The sequence below is a fragment of the Saimiri boliviensis genome, chromosome 8, assembly GCF_048565385.1.
Source record: "Saimiri boliviensis isolate mSaiBol1 chromosome 8, mSaiBol1.pri, whole genome shotgun sequence".
In the NCBI taxonomy this organism is placed as follows: Eukaryota; Metazoa; Chordata; class Mammalia; order Primates; family Cebidae; genus Saimiri; species Saimiri boliviensis.
The window spans coordinates 14,074,050-14,086,862 of NC_133456.1; the positions used below are offsets into that span (position 1 = coordinate 14,074,050).

Genomic DNA, 12,813 nt, shown 5'->3' on the forward strand with positions numbered 1-12,813 from the left:
TTAATGGTGTTGCAGTTGTGAATTTTCTGCTTGCTGTTTATAGATGTAGATTTTGAATAGACAGATATAAGAATACTGAAAGATGCATGGAACTGTAGGTGAAAAAAAGGAATACTGAAAGGATTTATGATCATGTTAATATGTTGCTGAGTGAATTTAAATTTGTTTCTTTTTTTTTTTTTTTTTTTAGATGAGGAAAAATTCCTGTAACATAAAGTTCATCATCTTAACTGCTTAAAAGTATATAATCTAGTAGCTTCTAGTATATTTACAATGCTGTATGTCTCTTACCACTATCTAATTCCAGAACATTTTCATCACCCCAAAAGGAAATCACATACTTCTTAAGCAGTCACTCCCTATCTCTTCTGCTCTTCAGTGGTAACCACTAACAATCTGCTTTCTGTCTCTATGAGTTTGCCTGTTCTGGACATTTAATATAAACAGAATAATATAATATGTGGCCTTTTGTGTCTGCTTCTTTGACTTAGCATATGTTTTCCAGGTTTATCCATGTTGTAGCATGCATCACTACCTCATTCTTGTAAGTGATGAATCTTTCTTTGGGTGGATATACCCAATTATATTTCTCTGTCAGTTTATAGACATTTTTATTGTTTCCACGTTTACACTACTATGAAAAATGTTGCTATGAATGCTTGTGAGCAAGCTTTTTTGTGAACAGAGGGATTTTCACTTCTTTTGGTTGAGTATATATACCTAGGGCTTGAATTGCTTAGTTACATGGTAATTCTGTTTACCTTTTTGAGAAACTGCCACCCTGTTTTTGATAGTGGCTGTACCAATTTAGGTTCCTACCCATAATGTATGACTTTTCCAAGTTCTTTACATTCCTGTCAATACTTGTTTTCTATTTTTACTTTAATAGCCAATCTAGTGGTTTGATGTTGGGGATTTTATTTGCATTGATGACTAATGATCTTGAATATCATGTTTTTATTGGCCATTTGTGTATCTTCCTTCGGAAATACCTGCTCAGATTCTTGCCCTCCCCCCCCTTTTTTCTTAGTAGACTTTGTGTTTTAGAGCCGTTTCAGGTTCATAGGAAAATTTAGTAGACATTACAGAGCTTCTGTATACCACCTGACCACCTCCCACATGCAGTTTCCCCCACTATCAATATATCCAACACCAGAGAGGTACATTTGTAATAGTTGATAAACCTACTTCAACACATCATCAACCACAGTCCAAAGTTTTAGTTTATTCTGTAATTAATTCTCACATGTTCAACCACCCTCCATTTTTAATGGATTTATTTTGTTTTTATTTTAATAAATTCGACTTGGCCTTTGTAAATAATCAATTTAACATGCCATCAGATTTGGTTTGCTAGTGTTTTGTGGAAGATTTTTGCATCTGTATTCATCAGGGATATTGTTTGTAGATTTTTTTCTGTGATGTTTGTCTAGTTTTGGTGTTAACAGTAATACTAACCTCAAAGAATTAGTTAGGATTTGTTCTGTTTTTTTTAGAAAATTGAGAAGCATTGGAGTTAATTCTTCTTTAAGTGTTTGGTAACATTCACCTGTGAAGTCATAGAGTTCTGAGCTTTTCTTACTTTCTTGATTACTGATTTTGTCTCTTGTTATAATTCTACTGAAATTTAAACATTTCTTAATGAGTCAGTTTTGGTAGTTTGTGTCTTTATGGGAATTTGCTCATTTCATATAGATTATCTAATTTGTTGGCAAAAAAATTGATAACAACAAAAAGGGAAAACAACTGAAATGTCCATCATCTGATGTGTGATAAGCAAAATGTGGTATATCCATACAATGGAATATTACTTGGCAATAAAAAGGAATGAAATATTGACATATGCCATATCATGGATGAAATTTGAAACATTTGCTAAGTGAAATGGCCATGAAAATAGCCAGTGTATTATATGATTGCATTTATAAGCAATGTCCTGAAGAGGCAAATCTATGGACAGTTGGATATCAGTGAGATCTTCTCAAGCTTAAAATCTTACCATTTTTATGAGTTTGCATAGGGCCTATTCCTGTTCTCTCTACTTTGTTTGAATTTAAGTGCCAGTCTAGCCTCATTTTGCTGTTATGGAAACCTTTTCAGATTAATGAAGCCTCTCATCCCTGCTGCTGTCGTTTGGATGTGGTTTGTTTGTCCTCACCAAACTTGTATTGAACTTTGATCCCCAATGCGATGGTGTTGAGACGTGTTTGAGTTGTGGAGGCAGATCCTTCATGAAATGGCTTGGTGCTATTCTTGTAATAGTGAATGAGTTTTCACTCTCACACTTGGGCGATTGGATTCATTCTCCCAGTGATGGATTCATTCCTCTCAAAGTGGGTTGTTAAAATTTCAGGACCCTCCTCAGGTTTCTCTTCTTTATACCTGTCTGTGCTTCTCCTTTGACTTTCTCTGCCGTGTTGTGACACAGAACAAAATCTTTTGCTAGGAATACGGTCATGCTCTTGAACTGTGAGCTAAATAAACCCTTTTTCTTTATAAGCTACCTAGTTTCAGATATGCTTTTTTTTTTTCTTTTTCTTCTTTTTTTTTTTTTTCTGACCAGAGATTCGGCTCACAGCCAAATAAGATATGCTTTTATAATAGCACAAAACAGAATAAGATCCCAGCCCTCTATGCAAAGTATTGTTCTGTTTTTAACATTGGTTACATCTAAAGTACCAACTATTTGATTTAAAAAGCAACTTGAGAGTATCTACAGTAATTCTTAGTTTGAAAATTAACCTATTTTCTTTTTCGTAGATAGAGACTGAAATTAGCAGGCCAAGTCACAGCTCTGTTCTTCTTTGTTGATTCTGTACCACCAGACAGAGCCCAGTATAGGCAGGAAAAACCTGGAGCTAATGCAACCTGGTTCATAATTTCCTAAATGTTTTTGTTTCTGGTTCATTTGTAAGATCTTCTGGTTCTTTATGGTTGTGGAATTGAAAAAAGCATTGGCAAAGTCTTCTTATTTGATTCAGTGAGGTTTGCATACTTTGCCAAATGAGGGATGTGATTTTACATGTATGTTTTGAAAACAAGTTTTTGTAGATGATACCATAGAGCATTAGTGGCTATGAAATAGGTTGCAAATTTAGCCGTTTCTAGTTTAGTGGGATTTGAAACAAGACTGAAGTATCTAGCAATGTTGGTTCTTGTGGGGCTGGATTCTCCTGATTCATTAATGAATTTATGATTTGTGCAGCATGCAGAGCTTGGACTGCTACAGGAGGCACATGAGAGTATAAGGGCCGAACTTTGAGTGGCATGAACAGTAAAATTCATTCACGGTATCTGGAAGTAGCCTCCCAGTTAACCTCTTTCAAGTGTGTTCTGTACTCACTTATTGCAGCAACAGAATTTGGGTCCTGTTACAGTAAGCATAGGAAAACAGACCATAATATGAATATTTCGAATGAGTTGAGAATAGGTCTTTGTAACTTATCCTGGACTATTATAGATAATATGATTTATATTGGATTCTGACAAATGGAATACATTGAGAAGCAGCAAATGTTTCTCTTTCGGGAATTGGCTCACCAAAATTGAAGTAGAAAGCCAACAGTATATCTCTTACGTTTCGTGTAGCAAAATACTGCCTTATTGCATAGAGCACTGATTTGAAACAGAGTGATACAGGATTTTATGTAACAAGATAATACTGTGCTTGGGTGGTGGGTTCATAGTACTGTTTATTGTGATACTTAATTTACTGTGTTACACATGTGTATACATAGATATTAACTGTGGTAAAATACTGTAACTTAATTTACTGTGTTACACATGTGTACACATAGGTATTAACTATGGTAAAATTATACTACAGGGAAAATAAGCTTTCTTTTTTCTTTCTTTTTTTAATAACATGGGGTTTCACCATGTTGGTCAGGCTGGTCTTAAACTCCCAACTTCAGGTGATCCACCTGCCTTGGCCTCCAAAGTGCTTGGATTACAGGTGTGAGCCACCATGCCTGGCCTTTTTTTTTTTTTTAAATAAGGAAAATAAGCTTTCTTATGAAATATAGTACTTATTTTGGGTTCCTGTCATTAACGTATCTAACATTTCATTGTGAATTTGGATTAGAGAAGAAATATATGATGTATTTGGTGAAATGAAAGTAAAGCTGGGTGAACACTCAAACACCTCTTACATTCATATTTGAAGTGATTTTCCATAGGAATTATTTAGGAAATGAGTGTTTGCTTGTGAGAAGGGTCTTCTTCAGTCCATCTTTTAAACTATGGTTATTCACCAAGAACTATTGATTTCTGTACATTTGTATATTTTTTGTTTTTCATTAACTAGACCATTCTAGGCATATAAAACATACTTTGAGTACCCATATTTAGTCCACATCGTATAGGGATTTATTTATTTGTTTATTTTTAAGACGGAGTTTCGCTCTTGTTACCCAGGCGCGATCTTGTACAATGGCGCGATCTTGGCTCACCACAACCTCCGCCTCCTGGGTTCAAGCAATTCTCCTGCCTCAGCCTCCCAAGTAGCTGGGACTACAGGTGTGTACCACCATGCCCAGCTAATTTTTGTATTTTTATTAGAGATGGGGTTTCACCGTGTTGACCAGAATGGTCTCTCGATCTCTTGACCTCGTGATTCACCCGCCTCGGCCTCCCAAAGTGCTGGGATTACAGGCATGAGCCACCGCGCCCGGCCTCATATAGGGATTTTTGATTGGCTATTTGAGTTTCTTTATAGGAGAATCCTTTGGCAGAAGTAACTTTTTTTTTTTAATTGTAAAAGCAAGGAAACTGAGGCATAGAGAGGTTACATAGGTCTGTATCTGAACCAGAAATTTAACCTAAATCTCTAATCCAAAGCTCTACTTCTCTTCTCTGTAGCAGGTTGCCAGAAATAAAGTATGTAGGTATGTCTGTGTGGTTTTGATTTATTGAGCAAGCATCTTTAAAGGCCTAATAGCTCCAAAATACTGTTCTTAGATATTATGGGAAATAAAATACTAAAGAGCCCAGGCCCTCTTCAGAACTTAGCACCTGTCTCCCAAAATAGACAGATGCATCAGGCAGAGCAGCTGTGGTTGATTTTCTATATATGCCACTGAATGCCAACAAAACCCAAAGAAGGCTGGGTGCTGTGACTTATGCTTGTAATCCCAACACTTTGACAGGCAGGAGGATTGCTTGAGGCCAGGATTTCGAGACCAGCCTAGTCAACATAGCAAGACACCATCTCCACGAAAAATAGAAATTAAAAAAATTAGCTGGGTATGGTGGTGCAAACCTATAGTCCTACCTACTCAGGAGGCCAAGGTGAGAGGACCACTTGAGCCCAAGAATTGTTTGAGGCTGCAGTGAGCTGTGATATGTACCACTGCACTCCAGCCTGGGTGACAAAGCAAGACCCTGTCTCAAATAAAAACCAAAAACCTTACACCAAAATTCAGTCAGTATCATTGAGTGTATGAGCCTGTGCCAAAGAAGCTTTCTTGGACATAATCACAAAAAATAAAACCATAAATATATCTTACTATCACATCATTTCTTTGTGTTCTAGATGCTAAGGTACTGGTAAACAAAGTAAACCAAAGTTTCTGAACTTTTTATTTTATATTTGTAGAGTATAATAAGATGGACAGCAATCTAATCAAACAGTATGTATAGTCAAACAGTATGTATAGATTTGATTTAATTTAATTATATATGAAGAGTGTGTTGGCTGATGTGCTATGGTGAAAAGCAAAGCAGGGTTGCAAAGATAAGCGTGATGTGTGGGAATTACAATCTTCAATGATCAGGGGAAGTCTCATTGAGAAAATGACATTTGAGCAAAGATGTAAATAAGGTGAGCAAGAGTGCTGTGTAGACAACCAATGTAAGACTGTTTCTGGCACTGGGAGAAGCCAGTGTAAAGCCCCCTGGGCAGGAGTTACCTGGCGTACTTTATGAACAGCAAGGAGGCTCATGTACAATTATAACAGCTCAGTTGATGGGAGAGGGGAGGTCATATGAGATGTTAATTTGTGGGCTGTTGCAAAATTTGAATGTTTATGCAAAGTGGAGCAAGTAAAGCAGTTTGAGCAAAAGAGTGTCAGAGTCTGACATATGTATTTCAAACAGGATCTCACTCTGTTGCCTAGGTTGGAGTACAGTGGCACGACCTTGGTTCACTGCAACCTCTGCCTCCTGGGCTCTCCCACCTCAGCCTCCCAATGGGGCGCACCACCACATCTTATTTTTATTTTTTAATTTTTTATAAATAGAGACAGGGTTTGCCATGTTGCCTAGTCTGGTCTCCAACCCTGGACTCCAGCAGTCTGCCTGCTTTGGCCTCCCAAAGTGCTGGGATTACAGGCATGAGTTACCATTCCTGGCCTGAGTCTGACCTTTAGTTTTTAAAGTCTTAACTCTGACTGTTCGATGAGAATATACCCCATAGAGAAGTTGTTAAATTGATTTATTTTTCAGATAACATATATTTGATTATCAAGGAAAATTTTCTTCACTGCATCACTAGGCTTTTATTAAAAAGCTCTATTAAGGATTTTATTAAATTTTTATGTATTTGTTTATTTTTTTAAGAGACAGAGCCTTGCCATGTCACTCAGGCTTGATACAGTGGCATGATCATGACTCACTACAGCTTTGACCTCCTGGACTCAAGCAATCCTCCCATTTCTGCTAGTACTACAGGTGTGCACCACCATCCCTGGATAATCTTTCAGTTATTGTAGAGAGAGGGTCTCACTATGTTGCCTAAACTAGTCTCAAACTCCTGAGCTCAAGCCATCATCACACCTCAGCCTCTCAAAGTGCTGAGATTACAGACATGAGCTACCACACTCAACGTAAGGCCACATTTTATGCTTATGTTTTACTAGGATTACAGGTAAATATTTTTTTACCTATCTGATAACTTGTTTACTTATAGCAAACATACTGATAGATTGGTAGGATACCATAGTGAAATCTTGTATATCTACCAATTAGGTTCAGCTTTTCCATATTCAGCTGTCTAAGTAAATGTTTTTTATTATTTTCTTTTTCTTGAATTATTTCAAAGTAAGTTGAAGACTAGATCCTACTGTGTACCCTAAATGGTCCGCCTTGTATTTCCTAAGGATAAGGGCATTTTCCTGTATCAGTTATTTAATACAGTGAATCTTTGTTTGTTTGTAGGACACCGGCCTTTTCCATCAAGAGAGTTGGAATGTACTTGTACATTCAAAGGCTAGTCAAGGGTCTGTCAAAAACCTTTTATTGTAACCCTCATTTATAATTCCTGATCTTAAATATTAGTTTCATTTCTGTTGCTACCGAGTGGATTTACTCTCTACATCTCAATTCTAGTTTAGACAGATTTTTAGGGAATAAGTTAATTGAAGTGTTTCCCTTACAAGTTGATGGCTTTTGGTGAAATTTAATCACAAATAGAATAATACGTTTTTTTCTTTTCTTTTTTTTTTTTAACATGTCAATCAGTAGATTTTCTACTGACCTCCTTAACAATATGTGGAATACAGGTTTCCCATGAGTATATCTTGAGCCAGTTGTCACTGCTCTGTGTAAAAGAATACAACTAATCAATCATTCCTCGTTTTTAAGAAGGTCAAGGACTAGTCTCTAGCCCAGACCATTATGAGATTAAGATAATCCTAACAATAAGTAATACTTAAAAAGTAACTGTCTAAAAACATATAGCCCAGAAATGACTGTTAGAATTTTTGCCTCAGATACTATTCATATCTTATAAGTAGCCTCACTCTTCTCACCATGAGGATTTCCGTAATATTATTTTTAAAGTCAGGCACTTCTAAAGCACTATGTGTGAAAACACTCTAGGCCAGTGCATGTAAGAAAAATGTGGAACCATATTTGATCATCAGACTTACATCATGTAGAATGGGCTTCTCTTTCTTTTTTATATTTAAAAGGCTCTTTCAAATATATTTAAAAACATATTGAAATACAGACACAAACTTTTGAGTAGCTCACAATTGAACATTTAGTTTCTAAGGACTGACTAGGAGTTATGTGACTTTTCTAATGGCTCGTATTTATTAGGTAGTAGAATGTATATTTTCAGGAAGAAATTGGCTTTCATTATAAAATATAACTGTCTACCTTTGGGAAATTGTTTCTTCAAATCAGGCAGTTTGGATATTTGATACATACCTCTTGCTGTGGGCAAGTCATGTCATGTGGCATACATTTAATAACCTCTACTAATTGAGGCTATTTTTTGTGCTACGCATACATGAAAAAAATTTCAGCATTTGGGGGGTTGGCAATAGTATGAAGTATAGTATTGTTTATTCAAGGAGGACTCTACATAGGAAGGACTATAAGAATTATCACACAGGAGCCAGGTGTGGTGACTTACGACTGTAATCCTACAATTTTGGGAAGCCAAGGTGGGAGAATCGCTCGAGCTCAGGAGTTTGCGATTAGTCTGGGCAATATATTATAGTGAGAACTCATCTCTACAAAAAAGAAAAAAAGCCAGCCAGATATTGTGATGCACACCTGTTGTCCCAGCTACTTGGGAAGCAGAGACTGGAGGATCGCTTGAGCTCAGAAGTTAGAGGCTGTAGTGAGGTCTAATTATGCCACTGTACTGCAGCCTGGGTGAAAGAACAAGACTCTGTCTCTTGAAAAATAAAAAAGTGAATTCTTATAAAGGGACATGGAATTTTTGATGGAGGAATGCTTCGCAAAGAAAGTAGATTTGAGCTGACCATAGAAAAAGAGGTTTAGAAGACCAGGCATGGTGGCTCGTGCCTGTAATCCCAACACTTTTGGAGGCTGAGGCAGACAGATCATCTGAGGTCAGGGGTTTAAGACCAGCCTGGGCAACATGGTGAAATCCTGTCTCTACTAAAAATACAAAAATCAACCGGGTCCACACCTGGCGCATCCCTGCAATCTCAGCAGCTTGGAAGTCTGAGGCACAAGAATCACTTGAACGCAGGAGGTGAAAGCTTCAGTGAGCCGAGGTCGCCCTACTGTACTCCAGCCTGGGCAACAGAGTGAGACTCTATCTCCAAAAAAAATAAAAGAATGTCACTGAGCAGATTCAAGAAAGTATTCAATTATGTAGAACAATGTGAATGAAGTTGCAGAAACAGAAGTGGAAAGTTATTCAGAGGATGGGAAATAAATTAGATTGGCCACAAAACAAAGTTCAAATAAGGACGTGGAATGAATAGCCTACAAAGATAGGCTGTAGCTAGGTTATAGGGATTGTGATGCTAATGGTTGTGAGCTTGGTCTGTGTATTGCTGGCTTTATGGGACCCTTGCAGTTAAATACAGGGTGTGTATGAGTCTCATGGAAGTATAAACTGGATTCCTACCATGTGTGTTTCATTCTTTTCTTCATTGACAAGACAGAATCTATGAAACTGTACATTCTCAAAGTTTTTGGTCTCAGGACTCCTTTATACACTTAAAAAATATCTAGGAGAACCCCAGATGCTTCAAATTATGTGGACTATGCCTGTTGATATTTACTATACAGATGGTTCTTGGCTTTCAACGGGTTTACGTTCTACTAAACCCTTTATATGTTCAAAATATTTGAAACGCATTTAATACACCTAACCTACCAAACATAACTTAGCCTAGCCTACCTTAAACATGCTCAGAACATCTACATTCGCCTACAGGTGGTCGAAATCATGTAACACACAGCTTACTCAAGTATTGATCTTGTGTAATATATTGAATGCTACGTCAAAAAATGGAAAGCAGAATGATTGTATGGGTATTCAGATTATGGTTTCAGTTAAATGCATATTGCTTTTTCATCATTGTAAAGTTGAAATACCATAAGTCAAATCATTATATCAGGTACCATCTGTAATATAAAGACTGAGGAACTTTTGAAAGAACTCATGACTGCAGATTCGTTTCACTGTCTGACTGATCATTTCATTGTGTATCATGCAGCCTCTAAAGTGTCAGACTCCAAATTTGTGTGAGAATGAGAATGAAAAGGAAAATAACGTCTTAGTGTTATTATGAAGATAGTTTTGGTGTTAAGTAGAGGCTCATGCAGAAGAAACACAGTTTTGCTTGAGTCCATTAGGGAGGGCTTCACAAAGGATGTGACCTTCTATACAGGAAAAAACAAGGAGAAAAAAGAATGAATGTAGGTGGCATTTTCTGGAATGAATGCCAAGAGGTATGTGGGGAGCAGGTACTCTGGTCAAGTGCATGCAGCTGTGGAGATGGCTATGGGACTGATTTTGAAGGGTTGTTACCTTGCAAACCCTGGGAAATCATCAGAAAATAGAAGTAGCATGGTTCAGTCTGTTTTAGAAAATAACTGCTAGCAGTTTACAAATGAAGTCCAGAAAATGGAGGGTGGTTCCTGCCAAATAGTTGTACTTCGTGACTATTACACACTTTTATTAGATTAAAGGCAGCTACTTGGCAGATACTTAGTTCTCTTCTCCAACATGCCTTTCCCAGTTCCTTCAGTTCATTAGGAAATAGTTACTAGACATCATGCTATTTTTGCTAATCATGTTATTACTAGAATGCCGTTGGCGCATGACCCACTAGTTAAAGTTATATGCCTTCTTGTTTAAGTTGTTTAATCCTCTTTAACTCTGTAGACGGGACAGATGACACATTTGTGGGGAAAGATTTTTAACCTGCTCGTTTATCAACAGCAACAAAATGACATGAGATACATGGAGAGGCTATGACCTCCTAATGATTTAGACCAAAGAGAGGTTTTTTTTTTTGTTTTTTTTTTTTTCTTTTTTCAAGTCAACATCTAATAGCAGATTTTTAAAAACATATTTTGTAGAATAATGGAACTTCCTTTTCTTTTTTTGGGGGGGGCGGTAGGGAGACAGAGTCTCGCTCTGTAGCTCAGTCTGGAGTGCAGTGGTGTGATCTCAGCTCATTGCAACATCTGCCTCCCGGGGCTGAGTTCAAGCAATTCTCCTGCCTCAGCTTCCTGAGTAGCTGGGATTACAGGAATGTACCACCATGTCCAGCTAATTTTTGTATTTTAGCTTTTGGGCTGGGGCACTTTCAGGCTGCTTGGTGCCAGGGGGCTGCCTTAATTTCTGTATTTTTTTTTAGTAGAGATGGGGTTTCACCATGGTAGCCAGGCTAGTCTTTAACTCCTGACTTCGTGATCCACCCGCCTCGGCTGTCCAAAGTGTTGGAAGTTATGAGCCACCATGTCCAGCCAGAAATTGGTTTACATACTCTTCTACATAGCGTCTTGAGAAATGCACAACATACAATTAAATTCTTCATTTTTTTTAAAGACAGGGTCTTGATTTGTTGCCCAGGCTGTTTTTGAACTCCTGGGACTCAAGTGATCCTCACACTTTGGCCTCCCAAAGTGCTAGGGTTACAAGTGTGAGCCACCCCACTTGGTCCTGCCATTAAATCCTTAACAGATATTGCCTTAAAAATCTGAGCGAGGTGGACCTGAGCAACATAGTTGTACACCATCTTAAAAAACAGAAACAAATGCCCGAGCATTGTCTCTGTGTTTCTCCACTTACAGAGAGTCTGTCTCTGTACCATTATCATATAAATAAATGCTAATATTATGTAACTGTTCATCTTGGAATCATAGCTGATTAAAGAGTTGATATCAAACTTGGCTTGCCTTACCAATAGACAAAGTAGGTGTATCATCCTTTTGGCATGTGGACCTACAGATGGTGGGTAGTCATTTCAAAAGCAGGTATCTTTGCAAGAAAATAAATCATATTGCATTTCTCCCACCATATATTACTCAGTTTCTAAGCCGACTCAGCCAAGGTGACTTAATGCATATTTATCTACAAGTAATTTGTGCATAATCTGTCATGGATTAGAAAGAAATTTTAGAAATAATGTGAAGTTTGGGGATTTTGTTTGTTTTTAGTAAACAAGGTCTTATTCTGTCACCCAGTGTGGAGGGCAGTGGCACAATCATTGCCTCAAACTCCTAGGCCCAAGCCATCCTCCTGCCTTCTCAGCCTCCCAGGTAGCCTAGGACTACTGTCAATTTAGTTTTAGTTTTAGTTTTATTTAACTTCAATTTTATTCATTTTAAGAAGGTTCAACCTTTATAATCATCTTACGTCTACTCATATTCAGTGTGGGGTTGCATATTTGAATTTTTTCTTATTTTTTTGAGACAGGGTCTTGCTCTGTCACCCAGGCTAAAGTGCAGTGGCATGAACACAGCTCAGTGCAGGCTTGACCTTCTGGGATCAAGCAACCTTCTGTCTCAGTCTCTTGTGTAGCTGGGACTATAGGCATGTGCCACCATGCCCATCGAATTTTTTTCTTTTTTTTTTTTAGAAGGAGTGTCCCTTTCTTGCCCAGACTGGAGTGCAGTGTCACAGTCTCGGCTCACTGAAACCTCTGCCTCCTGGGTTCAAGCAATTCTCCTGCCTCAGCCTACTGAGTAGCTGGGATTACAGGTGCCTGCCACCATGCCCGGCTAATTTTTTGTATTTTTAATAGAGATGTGGTTTCACCATGTTAACCAGGATGGTCTTGATCTCCTGACCTAATGATCTGCCCGCCTCGGCCTCCCAAAGTGCTGGGATTACAAGCTTTTGTACCCAGACCTGGCTGATTTTTTTGTAGAGACAGGGTCTCACTTTGCCCAGCCTGTTCTCGAACTCCTAGGCTCTAGTGAATCACCATGCCCAGCCTGAGATATTTTCACTGAGAGAGTTGATAGGAATTATTGACTAATTGCTATTGGAAGGTTAGAAATTTGGAAGAAAGTCAAGATTGGGTTGCCATTTCATGGAATACCAAGAGGATGATACAGTTAATAAAGATACTGAGAAATACGGAAATTGGT

At 37.9% G+C, this 12,813-nt stretch overlaps 1 protein-coding gene across 2 annotated transcripts in view; it reads left to right on the top strand.

The window, feature by feature from the left end:
- Positions 1 to 12,813, top strand: part of SMARCC1 (SWI/SNF related BAF chromatin remodeling complex subunit C1) — a 204,525-nt gene that overhangs the window by 128,517 nt on the left and 63,195 nt on the right. The window lies entirely within an intron of this gene.